Consider the following 14,866-nt stretch of genomic DNA (forward strand, 5'->3'; position numbering starts at 1 on the left):
CCACTGTGGCAGTGTTGATACCTGAAGCCAGCACGTCTCAGAGGCTCACCAAGGCCCTCAATGTAGTACCTGGCTATCACTGCTGGTTATTTGGGGCCCAAGGGCTCTTCAGTTAGCAGGTGATAAATGTTGCGAGGACTAGGTCCTTTCCTTCAGGGCACGGGGTTCCCTTCTGGACCAGGGTGTGTCTAGAAATATTGCCTTGGGGCAAAGGCCTGGAATGGAGGCCTCATGAGTCTGACCAGTGCCCTATCCTGCTGTGGCTTAGCTGGTATCCAAGATGTAAGACAAAGTCCTCCTCATTCTTCCCTCTCCTCTCCTCAAGTGAAACGAGAAGGTCTCTTTTGAAGCTGTGAGCTGTGCAGTATGGGACTAGAGGAGGGGTGATGCCAGCACTTCCTCGGCTGCCCCAGCTCGTGTCTCAGTATGTCGCATGCCCCATGAGTCCACCATCTCTGAACTTAGTTCAGCACTAGGACTCACTGCTGCCTGGGGTGGGGCAGGGGTGGTGTCTTGGCAATTCAGTGGCGAGTCAGGACTGTTTTTTTAATCTCTTCAGTGCCTCTTTCAGCGATATGAAGTTGAAACCAGGTACTTATGAGTGCTCACTTGAGTTTTGGTTCTTATGAAGGTATTTTTTTCTACATAGATCGTTCTTAAGTTGGTGTCCTTGCAGGGGGGTGAGGGGGCAGCAGGGACGGGATGATAGGTGGAGCCTTCTATTCCGCCATCTTGCCCCGTCTCCATTTGTGATATTTCCATACATGAATATAAGGTGTAATGATCAAATCAGAGTAATTAGGATATCAGTCACCTCACACATTTATTATATTTTTGTGTTAGAAACGTTTCAAATCTTCTGGCTATTATAATAAATTATTGTAAACTAGAGTTACCTTGTTATGCTGTCCAACACCGGAGCTTATTTCTTCCATCTAACTGTACTTTTGTACCCATTAACCAACCTCTTTACAACCTCCTAACCCCCTTCCCAGCCTTTGGTAATCATCATCGTACTTTCTACCTCCCTGAGATAAACTATTTTTTAGCTCCTACATTAGGTTGTTTATTTGAAATCTCCTTACTTTTATGAAGTAGGTGTTTATTTCTACAAACTTCCTTCTTAGACTGGCTTTAGCTGTAACTCATAAATTTGGGTATGTTGTGTTTTTATTTTCTTTCGTTTCAAAAAAACTTTTAAGTTTTCTTCTTAATTTCTTTGTCGACACATTGTTTACTCAGGAGTATGTTGTTTAGTTTTGATGTATTCAAGAGTTTCATGAGTTCCTGTTGTTAGTGATTTCTGGTTTCATTCCATTGTGCTCAGAAAAGATACTTGATATGATTTTAATTATTTTAAATACATTAAGACTTGTTTTGTGGCCTAAGATATGGTCTATCCTGGAGAATGTTTCATGTGCTGACGAAAAGAATGTGCATTCTGCAGCTGTTGAATGAAGCGTTTTGTCAATGTCTGTTGGGTTCATTTGAAATACAACTGAAATACAATGTTGCTTTGTTGATTTTCTTTCTAGATGATCAGTGCAATTCTGACAGTGAGGTGCTAAAGTTCCTATTATTGTATTGAAGTCTATATCTCCCTTTAGATATAACAATATTTGCTTTATGTATCTAGGTGTTCCTATGTTGGGTGTGTATTTATTTACAATTGTTGTATATTCTTTTGCTGAAGGATCTTTTTGATCCTTTTATCATTACATAGTAACTTTTGTCTCTTTTAACAGTTTTTGACTTAAAGTCTATTTTATGTGATGTTAAGTATAGCTACTCCTGCTTATTTTTTGTTTCTGTCTGTGAGGAATCTTTTCCATCCGTTCATTTTTGGTCTATGTATGTCTTTATAAGTGAAGTGAGTTTCTTGTGGGCAGTACATAGGTGGGTCATGTTTTTTTTCTCTTAATCCTTTCAGCCAGTCTGTATCTTTTGATTACCAGGCTAGGTAACATTCACCACAAGCTGACTTAAGAGTGGGGAATTTAAGCTGTTTATGTTCAAGGTATTATTGATAAGTAATGAGTTACTCCTCTTATTTTGTTAATTGTTTTCTGGTTGTTTTATATATCCTTTGTTCCTTTCTTCCTCTCTTATTATTTATCATCGTGATGTGATGGTTTTCAGTAGTGATAAGTTTTTATTCTCTTTCGCCTTTGTGTATATGCTTTACCAGTGTGTTTAATATTTTTGTGTGTTTTCATGATAGTGATTATTGTCTTTTCACTTCCAAATGTAGAACTCCTTTGAGCATTTCCTGTAAAGCCAGTCTAGTGGTGACAAATTCCTTCAGTTTTTGCTTGTTTGTAAGAGAGTAATAATATTTTAGACATGTTGGATTACATAAAATATAATATTAAAATTAACTTCATCTGTTTCTTTTTATTATTTTTGATGTGGTTACTAGAACACTTAAAATTACATATGTGACTTGCATTATATTTCTGTAGAGCAAGTGCAGGACCAAACAATCAGTCACTATTAATCTGATTTTTGCTTTCACTGACTGGGCTAATTTTTATGCTCTTGAATTCCCCTCAGACATTCTCAGGATGGCTGGACTCACCCTGTTTTACCTCAGGTGCCTACGGCCCTATGCGTGAGCACTCAGCTTCTGAGTTTGGATTATTTCAGCCAGTCCTGGGTACCATGAGGGCAGTTAGGGATCTAGAGCTTCCCATCCCCCTTTCAGGGGAACTCAAAGGGCATTCTATTCATAGCCCAACAAAGCCCTGTCTCTGAGAGTGCTCTCATGCCTGCCAGGTACCCCTAGAATCCAGAGAAACCCACAGTTCTGCCTGTAGTTGAAGACATAGACACACCTTTTACCAATAGAATGTTCTCAGGGAACAAGAAAACATTAGGATTCCTTCAGGGAGAAATGAGGAGGATGCTGGGGTCGGGTACCGGAGCTGAGGGAGAGGGACAACAGGACACCAATACAGGATGGGCAGCACCTATGCATCAAGCTCTCCAGGTAGTTTAAGTATAACTGTCACATACTCCTTAGCTGGCAATAAGATTAGGGTTACCTTTTATAAGCATGCAGAAATGCCTGAAGTACTAAAAATGTCAAGGTCCCATAGATCAAACCTAAGTTATAAGTAGCATAACAAAAGAATTTCTACTCACCAGTTTCAAGGCAATCTCACAGTCACCGAGTGCCAGCCTTGCTAGCCCACATCTGCGGGGACAGACACCTCTCGGGGAAGAGAGTGGGAGACTGTCTGCACAACAGCCAGGCTGCAGGGATCAATTATGTTTTTAATTGATAAAGATGGTTACCCAATTCTTTGACACTATATGGAAAACAGACCAAAAAATAAAAAAAATTAAAAAAAACTTTTCTTTTTAGAACAACAAAAAAACACCAGGAATTGGCTCTATTCCAGAATCTTCCGAAATGTGAGAACATCCTCTTTTTCCTTGCTTCTGAGTGTCATCAACATTATCAGCACCCTAACAGAACACCGTTTATTGTGTGCCTTTCTGTCTTCAGAATTTGTTGGCTTTTCCCACAAGACTCCTAAATACTTCATTCCTCAGTGGTTGTGCAGGGCATGACGGTGCTTTGTGGAAAAGTCCCCTCTGCCCTGGTACACTTTCCTCTGCAGATGCTTTGTTAAGTGCCATAGGTCATGGAGGAGCTCAGGCCACCCTGGCCTTCAGCATATTTTGATGCTAGTTGGGTGGCAGGGAAACAAATACATTTGCTCCTAATTCTCTTCTATCTCTTTCTGGCCTTTGATGTAGAGAAAGAGTAAAGAACCTCTCTGAGCCCTTTCAACCTCTGAGATGCAAAGTCAACTGTTGCCCATAAAGCAAGCAAGTACAGTAAACCAGTCTCTAGGCTGAGAATCCCTGGGAGGCAGGGACTCTGATACCTGCTCCTCTCACCTCCTCTACCCTAATGAAGCACAAGAAGGGAAGTTATCTTCTAGGACACCAAGCAAAAACCTTTCTGTCCTATCTCTTTGGAGCAGAGCAACTTTCCCTACTCTTTCTACTTTTTTTTTTTTTTTTGTCAACGCTTAGAGCTGTTTTCTCTAATTTCTACCTAATTTTTGTGCCTATTCTCAGAGTTCAATGTACATAGATTTACCTTACCAGTGCTAGAAATACAGCATTTCTACCTGTGACCTCTGAGATTTTCAACAGATGTTTACAAATAGGTGTGCATACATAATAAAAAGTTTGAGGTTTAAAAAAATGATAAAGGAACCCAAAATGTTAATTATAGCAGCGTTTGTATGTGTACGCATGTGTGTGTTACAGGTGATAACAGACAATCAAATGAAACGCTAAAAATGGAAAAGGCAACTTCCTAGAAGTCTTGGGGTGTCTTATGATTTTCTAAGACCAAATCAGACCTTCAGATTCATTGACACAAAATCAGCTCACATAATTATCTACAACTGAATGTTAAGATATACTTTGCCATGTTTCCTGTTCACTAAAAAGAAACTTATTACCATGCAGATTTTAATTCAGTATATATTTTCAATCAAAGTTGTAGGGGTTTCACAAGAACACTCTACTTAAGATTCGAGTTCTGTGTACATAGAATCACAGAGTCCTAGGGTTTAAAATTAAAGTCACTTAGTTCCATGATTAGCTGCTTGAGTCCTATTGCAATATTCTTTCAATGTGGTTGGGATGTCAAGGCTTGGATGTCTCAAATGACAGAGAAGTCAATATCTCCCAAGTCACCCGTTCTTGAAAAGTGCTATTAGATCAGGTTCCCCTTGACCCCCTCTCTGTTATAAATCTGTTTTTTGTGGTTTCCATCCTTTATTGTTGATTTCTGCCTACCATGCTCCTGGGAAAATCTTCCTCTTGACAACCCTCAGAATATTTGAGGGCAACTAGCATGGCTTCCCAGGTCTTTCCACATGCATCCTGTTCCTCCGACTGCTCCCAAGGTGACATGGCTTGGTTCGCCTTACTGACCTATTCTGAATGTATCTCTCCTCTGTACACTTAAAATATATATACTCCTTTCTGAGTGTGGTAATGAAAGACAATGCTTTGGGTGCGGTCATTTTCCATCAGTACACTGGCACTTTGACTGCTTTTTTCACATATGACATATGATTCCTTTTCTTGACATGAGACTGCAATATTCACTCCAATTCTCCCTGAAGGCTTACAGGAGCCACTATGCAAACTTTCAGGCTCACTTTCAGGGAACTGTCTAATGATGGGTCTGAGTAAGGCCATGGGGGAAATTGCTCCTTCACCAAGTGCAGTGGTTCCCAACCTGTGGCTGACACACCATAGGCAGCCAATGGCCAGGGGACTTCCCATTAAAAAGACTACCAACTGTGACGCCCCTTCACTGCTGGAACCTTGGGGTACTTGACATCAAAAAACACCACCAGCCTTCTCATTAAGTGTTATTTAGTCCCCGCTGGAAAGCACACTACAGGTATATGTTCTGTGACAAGTGTAATGTGTTTATGAGCATGTGCATAATGAATTATTGGAAATAGCTGTGTTTTTAATACCCCCTTAATATATAAAGTTTGACTCCTGTCAGCCTTGGGTCTGTTAAAAATATTTAAGGGTTTGCTTACATGGTGGTCTGCCAAAGCCTTCAGTGGTGATCTAGTGGCCTCACCGTAGAATCACTGAGGACCCAGGATTGTGGGAGGCCCCCAGAGGGTGATGCAAGGCTGGGGAACATTTAAGGTGTCACTTCACTCATTTTTGGAGAGGCAGGTGCGAGACTTGCCCACATTTCTTACAACCAAGGAGCCAAGACTATTACATAAGAATAATAAGAAACCACTACAGAACACAGAATTCCAATCTCCAATGCTAAGGTTAAGGAAATAGCTATTTAGCACTTACTTTATCAAGGGTTCCTCTGTTTAAGCCATTTGCTTGTTAGTACCCTAAGTTTCCTTGAGGAGTGTCCTTTATACTAACTTTCTCACCTGGTACTGTAACTGGTCTTCCATGTGCAATAGGTGTTACTTCTATCAGTCTGCCCCACAACAAATCTCTCCCTTATCCTGGCCAGAAAGGTATGCCCATGAGCTTCCTAGACCTGACCCATAACACTTTCAGGGAATTGCCTGATCCCAAACTGTATGGCAGAATCCAGCTCTAAGAACATGTGGATGACATCCTCTTGGATGAGAAAGGCTATGAAGTGTCACTTAAGGCAATAGACTTATTAATGATACTGTAAATCAATCCTCAAATATACAAAATTACCTACCGAGTTTGCCTTGGTACTCTTTAGTGAAGAAAATAAAATTGAGTAAATATAGGTATATCTCACATGCAGAACAAATTCAGGTATTCCATACTTCATGCTCAGACCCCTGCAATACCTTCCCTTCGTCTCCTTGCCTTGCCCCTAACTTCCCCCACTCTGGCCCATCCTCCTCTGTGTTGCCAATTAGCACTGTTACTATTCCTCCTCATTACAGTAGGAAAGTTTCTCCAGGCCTTCCAGAAACCAATTCTAACCTCCCTCAGCTTTCCTACATGAACTTTCCCTTCCACCAAACTTGTCTTTTGTAGGTTTTCAACTACATCACCACATGTCTGTCTTCACACCCACTTGAATAAGTAAAAGCAATCTCCACCTTCCCTGGCCCAGGTTCTCCCTTCCCTGGCCCAGCTGCCTTCCCAGATCGCACTGCCTCCAGTGCTCGCTTCTTTTTTTTTTTTTTTTAGATGGAGTCTTGCTCTGTCACCCAGGCCAGAGTGCAGTGGCACAATCTTGGCTCACCACAACCTCCACATCCCAGGTTCAAGCGATTCTCCTGCCTCAGCCTCCCGAGTAGCTGGGACTACAGGTGCATGCCACCATGCCTGGCTAATTTTTTGTATTTTTAATACAGATGGCGTTTCACCATGTTGGCCAGGCTGGTCTCGAACTCCTGAATTCCAGTGATTCACCCGCCTCGGCCTCCCAAAGTGCTGAGATTACAGGTGTGAGCCACTGCACCTGGCCACTCACTTCTTTTTTTTTTTTTTTCTTTTTTTCTATTATTATTATACTTTAAGTTGTAGGGTACATGTGCATAACGTACAGGTTTGTTACATATGTATACTTGTGCCATGTTGGTGTGCTGCACCCATCAACTCATCAGCACCCATCAACTCGTCATTTACATCAGGTATAACTCCCAATGCAATCCCTCCCCCCTCCCCATGATAGGCCCCGGTGTACGATGTTCCACTTCCCGAGTCCAAGTGATCTCATTGTTCAGTTCCCACCTATGAGTGAGAACATGCGGTGTTTGGTTTTCTGTTCTTGTGATAGTTTGCTGAGAATGATGGTTTCCAGCTGCATCCATGTCCCTACAAAGGACACAAACTCATCCTTTTTTATGGCTGCATAGTATTCCATGGTGTATAAGTGCCACATTTTCTTAATCCAGTCTCACTGATGGACATTTGGGTTGATTCCAAGTCTTTGCTATTGAATAGTGCTGCAATAAACATACATGTGTATGTGTCTTTATAGCAGCATGATTTATAATCCTTTGGATATATACCCAGTAATGGGATGGCTGGGTCATATGGTACTTCTAGTTCTAGATCCTTGAGGAATCGCCATACTGTTTTCCATAATGGTTGAACTAGTTTACAATCCCACCAACAGTGTAAAAGTGTTCCTATTTCTCCACATCCTCTCCAGCACCTGTTGTTTCCTGACTTTTTAATGATTGCCATTCTAACTGGTGTGAGATGGTATCTCATTGTGGTTTTGATTTGCATTTCTCTGATGGCCAGTGATGATGAGCATTTTTTCATGTGTCTGTTGGCTATATGAATGTCTTCTTTTGAGAAATGTCTGTTCATATCCTTTGCCCACTTTTTGATGGGGTTGTTTGATTTTTTCTTGTAAATTTGTTTGAGTTCTTTGTAGGTTCTGGATATTAGCCCTTTGTCAGATGAGTAGATTGCAAAAATTTTCTCCCATTCTGTAGGTTGCCTGTTCACTCTGATGGCAGTTTCTTTTGCTGTGCAGAAGCTCTTTAGTTTAATTAGATCCCATTTGTCAATTTTGGCTTTTGTTGCCATTGCTTTTGGTGTTTTAGACATGAAGTCCTTGCCCATGCCTATGTCCTGAATGGTATTACCTAGGTTTTCTTCTAGGGTTTTTATGGTATTAGGTCTAACATTTAAGTCTCTAATCCATCTTGAATTAATTTTCGTATAAGGAGTAAGGAAAGGATCCAGTTTCAGCTTTCTACTTATGGCTAGCCAATTTTCCCAGCACCATTTATTAAATAGGGAATCCTTTCCCTATTTCTTGTTTTTCTCAGGTTTGTCAAAGATCAGATGGCTGTAGATGTGTGGTATTATTTCTGAGGACTCTGTTCTGTTCCATTGGTCTATATCTCTGTTTTGGTACCAGTACCATGCTGTTTTGGTTACTGTAGCCTTGTAGTATAGTTTACAGTCAGGTAGAGTGAAGCCTCCAGCTTTGTTCTTTTGACTTAGGATTGTCTTGGCAATGCGGGCTCTTTTTTGGTTCCATATGAACTTTAAAGCAGTTTTTTCCAATTCTGTGAAGAAAGTCATTGGTAGCTTGATGGGGATGGCATTGAATCTATAAATTACCTTGGGCAGTATGGTCATTTTTACGATATTGATTCTTCCTATCCATAAACATGGTATGTTCTTCCATTTATTTGTGTCCTCTTTTATTTCACTGAGCAGTGATTTGTAGTTCTTCTTGAAGAGGTCCTTTACATCCCTTGTAAGTTGGATTCCTAGGTATTTTATTCTCTTTGAAGCAATTGTGAATGGGAGTTCATTCATGATTTGGCTCTCTGTTTGTCTGTTACTGGTGTATAAGAATGCTTGTGATTTTTGCACATTAATTTTTTATCCTGAGACTTTGCTGAAGTTGCTTATCAGCTTGCGGAGATTTTTGGCTGAGACAATGGGGTTTTCTAAATATACAATCATGTCATCTGCAAAGAGGGACAATTTGACTTCTTCTTTTCCTAACTGAATACCCTTGATTTCTTTCTCTTGCCTGATTGCCCTAGCCAGAACTTCCAACACTATGTTGAATAGGAGTGGTGAGAGAGGGCATCCCTGTCTTGTGCCAGTTTTCAAAGGGAATTTTTCCAGTTTTTGCCCATTCAGTATGATACTGGCTGTGGGTTTGTCATAAATAGCTCTTATTATTTTGAGGTACGTTCCATCAATACCGAATTTATTGAGCGTTTTTAGCATGAAGGGCTGTTGAATTTTGTCAAAGGCCTTTTCTGCATCTATTGAGATAATCATGTGGTTTTTGTCTTTGGTTCTGTTTATATGCTGGATTACGTTTATTGATCTGCGTATGTTGAACCAGCCTTGCATCCCAGGGATGAAGCCCACTTAATCATGGTGGATAAGCTTTTTGATGTACTGCTGGATCCGGTTTGCCAGTATTTTATTGAGGATTTTTGCATCGATGTTCATCAGAGATATTGGTCTAAAATTCTCTTTTTTTGTTGTGTCTCTACCAGGCTTTGGTATCAGGATGATGTTGGCCTCATAAAATGAGTTAGGGAGGATTCCCTCTTTTTCTATTGATTGGAATAGTTTCAGAAGAAATGGTACCAGCTCCTCCTTGTACCTCTGGTAGAATTCAGCTGTGAATCCATCTGGTCCTGGACTTTTTTTGGTTGGTAGGCTATTAATTACTGCCTCAATTTCAGAGCCTGCTATTGGTCTATTCAGGGATTCAGCTTCTTCCTGATTTAGTCTTGGGAGAGTGTAAGTGTCCAGGAAATTTGTCCAGGAAATTATCCATTTCTTCTAGATTTTCTAGTTTATTTGTGTAGAGGTGTTTATAGTATTCTCTGATGGTAGTTTGTATTTCTGTGGGGTCGGTGGTGATATCCCCTTTATCATTTTTTATTGCATCTATTTGGTTCTTCTCTCTTTTCTTCTTTATTAGTCTTGCTAGTGGTCTATCAATTTTGTTGATCTTTTCAAAAAACCAACTGCTGGATTCATTGATTTTTTGGAGGGCTTTTTGTGTCTCTATCTCCTTCATTTCTGCTCTGATCTTAGTTATTTCTTGCCTTCTGCTAGCTTTTGAATGTGTTTGCTCTTGCTTCTCTAGTTCTTTTAATTGTGATGTTAGAGTGTCAATTTTAGATCTTTCCAGCTTTCTCTTGTGGGCATTTAGGGCTATAAATTTCCCTCTACACATTGCTTTAAATGTGTCCCAGAGATGCTGGTATGTTGTATCTTTGTTCTCATTAGTTTCAAAGAACATCTTTATTTCTGCCTTCATTTCGTTATGTACCCAGTAGTCATTCAGGAGCAGGTTATTCAGTTTCCATGTAGTTGAGCGGTTTTGATTGAGTTTCTTAGTCCTGAGTTCTAGTTTGATTGCACTGCGGTCTGAGAGACAGTTTGTTATAATTTCTGTTCTTGTACATTTGCTGAGGAGTGCTTTACTTCCAATTATGTGGTAAATTTTGGAATAAGTGTGATGTGGTGCTGAGGAGAATGTATATTCTGTTGATTTGGGGTGGAGAGTTCTGTAGATGTCTATTAGGTCTGCTTGCTGCAGAGATGAGTTCAATTCCTGGATATCCTTGTTAACTTTCTGTCTCGTTGACAGTGGGGTGTTGAAGTCTCCCATTATTATTGTATGGGAGTCTAAGTCTTTTTGTAAGTCTCTAAGGACTTGCTTTATGAATCTGGGTGCTCCTGTATTGGATGCATATATATTTAGGATAGTTAGCTCTTCCTGTTGAATTGATCCCTTTACCATTATGTAATGGCCTTCTTTGTCTCTTTTGATCTTTGATGGTTTAAAGTCTGTTTTATCAGAGACTAGTATTGCAACCCCTGCTTTTTTTTGTTCTCCATTTGCTTGGTAGATCATCCTCCATCCCTTTATTTTGAGCCTATGTATGTCTCTGCATGTGAGATGGGTCTCCTGAATACAGCAAACTGATGGGTCTTGACTCTTTATCCAGTTTTCCAGTCTGTGTCTTTTAATTGGACCATTTAGTCCATTTACATTTAAGGTTAATATTGTTATGTGTGAACTTGATCCTGCCATTATGATATTAACTGGTTATTTTTCTTGTTAGTTGATGCAGTTTCTTCCTAGCCTCGATGGTCTTTACATTTTGGCATGTTTTTGCAATGGCTGGTACTGGTTGTTCCTTTCTATGTTTAGTGCTTCCTTCAGGGTCTCTTGTAAGGCAGGCCTGGTGGTGACAAAATCTCTAAGCATTTGCTTATCTGTAAACCTGGAAATTCAAAAAATAATAGTGCATCTACCCCTGCAAAGGAACGCAGCTCATCGCCAGCAATGGATCAAAGCTGGCCAGAGAATGACTTTGGCGAGACGAGAGAAGAAGGCATCAGTCCATTAAACTTCTCAGAGCTAAAGAAGGAATTACGTACCCAGTGCAAAGAAACTAAAAATCTTGAAAAAAGAGTGGAAGAATTGATAACTAGAATAATTAATGCAGAGAAGACCATAAATGAACTGACAAAGATGAAAACCATGACACGAGAAATACGTGACAAATGCACAAGCTTCAGTAACCGACTCGATCAACTGGAAGAAAGAGTATCAGCGATTGAGGATCAAATGAATGAAATGAAGCAAGAAGAGAAATCTAAAGAAAAAAGAAGAAAAAGAAATGAACAAAGCCTGCAAGAAGTATGGGATTATGTAAAAAGACCAAATCTACGTCTGATTGGGGTGCCTGAAAGTGAGGGGGAAAATGGAACCAAGTTGGAAAACACTCTTCAGGATATCATCCAGGAGAACTTCCCCAACCTAGTAGGGCAGGCCAACATTCAAATTCAGGAAATACAGAGAATGCCACAAAGACACTCCTCGAGAAGAGCAACTCCAAGACACATAATTGCCAGATTCACCAAAGTTGAAATGAAGGAAAAAATCTTAAGGGCAGCCAGAGAGAAAGGTCAGGTTACCCACAAAGGGAATCCCATCAGACTAACAGCAGATCTCTCGGCAGAAACTCTACAAGCCAGAAGAGAGTGGGGGCCAATATTCAACATTCTTAAAGAAAAGAATTTTAAACTCAGAATTTCATATCCAGCCAAACTAAGTTTCATAAGTAAAGGAGAAATAAAATCCTTCACAAATAAGCAAATGCCACTCACTTCTTACTCAGGTGAATGTTTGTCACATTTGGTATTTCTGGTACTTGTGTAGTACTTCGCATACATAGTCATGCACCATATAATGATGTTTTAGTCAACGTCAGACAGCATATTTGATAGTAGTCTCATAAGATTATCACACCATATTTTTTAATGTACCTTTTCTATGTATAGATATGTTCAGATAGATAAATATTTACCATTGTGGTGCAGTTCCCTGGAGTATTCAGCACAGTAACATGCTGTACAGGTTTGCAGCATACGAGCAACAGGCTCTACCATATAGCCAAGGTGTGTAGTAGGCTCTACCATCTAGGTTTGTGTAAGTCCATTCGATGATGTTCGCACAATGACACAATCCCCTGATGATGTATTTGTCAGAACATCCCTGTTATTAAGTGATGCATGATTGTACTGCCTTATATCTGCTGGAGACAGTTGTCCATGGGTTTCCCATGTCTCTGCACCTCTTGCCAGCAGATATACTGACTGCATTTATTCTGAACTATGATTACAAGGGTGTTTATATAGGGGATAGCTTTAAAATATGAAAACAAAGTCTCTCTCTGGAGAAAAGGGCAGGCATGTCTGCTGCCCATTAAGACATGGGTTCCTTAAGCTCCAGGTTTCTCTCCTATAATGCAACCTACTTCATGTGCTGGTGTCAAATGGCCATCTGTGTCACCTGTTGGGAATTGGGGCCTGGGGAAGTCACAAGAAAAAGTTGGTACTGTGGCTATTGCTATGGTTATAATAAAGGCCTTTATGTGTGACCCAGGAGTCCTGTGTCTTCTGCCAGCATCCATGACACTGCAAGGTAAAAATCTCAGACCTTTCACAGTTCTTGACATTATCTTTCCATGGGAGCTTCAGCTCCTCTAAATGAGAAAGCCAGAGATTAGAGACAGAAATCTGTATTGTATTTCTTAACATGTCTGATATTTTCCCCTATATATTCTAAGTACACAATAAGTTTTATTGATGATACAAATGATATTGAAACTAAGACAAAATCATCATAGCAACAAACTCTCCAGTTTGACTCGGTTTCAATCCATACTCATCCTTTCTGCTCTGCATGGCTCTGGATTTTGAGCAGTAGGGTCTTTAAAAACAAATACATGTGTGCAAGAGGGAATAGGAAGGGAATGAATGTGAGGAGCCCAGGGAACAAAATCCAGGAAATGGGTTTGAGAACCAAACTGTGACAAGGATGCCTAATTGCCTCTAAATATTAATTCTGCATTTTTTCCTTTGTAAAAAGAACACTGATTTTTGTTTTATCTGAGAACATTATGGCTAGCTAAAATAATACAGTTGGCCCTTGAACAACCCAAGTTTGAACTGTGTAGGTCCACTTATATGTGGATTTTCTTCTGCTTCTGCCACCCCTGAAACAGTAAGACCAACCCCTCCCATCCTCCTCTTGCTTCTCCTTTTCCTCAGCCCACTCAACATGAAAATAATGAGGATAAAGACCTCTCTGATGATCCACTTCCATTCAATGAATAGTAAATACATTTCCCTTATGATTTTTTTTTTTTTCTCTTTGAGATGAAGTCTCACTCTGTCACTCAGGCTGAAGTGTAGTGGTGCGATCTCAGTTCACTGCAACTGCCGCCTCCCAGGTTCAATCGATTCTCCTTTCTCAGCCTCCTGAGTAGCTGGGACTACAGGTGCCCACCACCACGCCCAGCTAATTTGTGTATTTTTTTAGTAGAGACAGGGTTTCATCATGTTGGCCAGCCTGGTCTCGAACTCCTGACCTCAGGTGATCCGCCCACCTCGGCCTCAAAGTGCTGGGATTACCAGGCATGAGCCACCGCGCCCAGCCTCCTTATGATTTTCTTAATAAAATTTTCTTTTCTCCAGCTAGCTTTACTATAAGAATACAGTACATAGTACATACAACATACGAAGTATGTGTTAATCAACAATTTACGTTATCAGTAAGGATTCCAGTCAACAAGTATGTTTTGGGAGAGTCCAAATTATATGCTGATTTTTGACTATATGGAGGAGTTAATCCCCCTAACCCCTACATTGTTCAAGGGTCAAATGTATATTCTTCAGCCTGTCTTGTAGGTTATATTTCTGGGCTCTAGTTAATGAGATATAAGGGGTAGTGGAAGGGAGAGCATTTCCTTCTTCTTGCCCCCTTTTCCTTTTTATTACCTGGGTTGCAGATTTAATTGTTGGAGCTCTAGCAACCAAGTTGAAACATGAGGCAAATTTGAAAATAGAATCCTTGCATAATGGAATAATAAAAGGAAAGCATGAGCCCCTGATACCATGAAGCCACCACAACAGGTTTTAACAAACTATCTCCTAACCTCTTTTATATGAGAAAAAAATAAACTTCAGTTGCCTTTAAACCACTGTTACTTTTTATTTTCTGTGTGTAGTGAACTTATTCCTAACTAATACACAGACCCAATTTTCACTGAGGATAGAGTATATCGTCAACCGCATTTCTTAGAGAGAGGCCATTTTATGTCTTTTTGACACTTAAAAACATTAAAAAGTGAGGACTACAATCAATCCACATGTGTGACTATATAGTCCAAGAGAAAACCCATTTTAAATCATTGAATTCAATTCTGTTTTGAATGATTCATGCAAACTTACACGTGCATAATGTGTCTTAGGAATATTTATATCAACCCAATGAAGAATGGCTTTTCCAGAAATTTTCTGACCTTTTGAACATAGTCTTATTATGTCA

The sequence above is a fragment of the Papio anubis genome, chromosome 3 (assembly GCF_008728515.1).
Source record: "Papio anubis isolate 15944 chromosome 3, Panubis1.0, whole genome shotgun sequence".
NCBI lineage: Eukaryota > Metazoa > Chordata > Mammalia > Primates > Cercopithecidae > Papio > Papio anubis.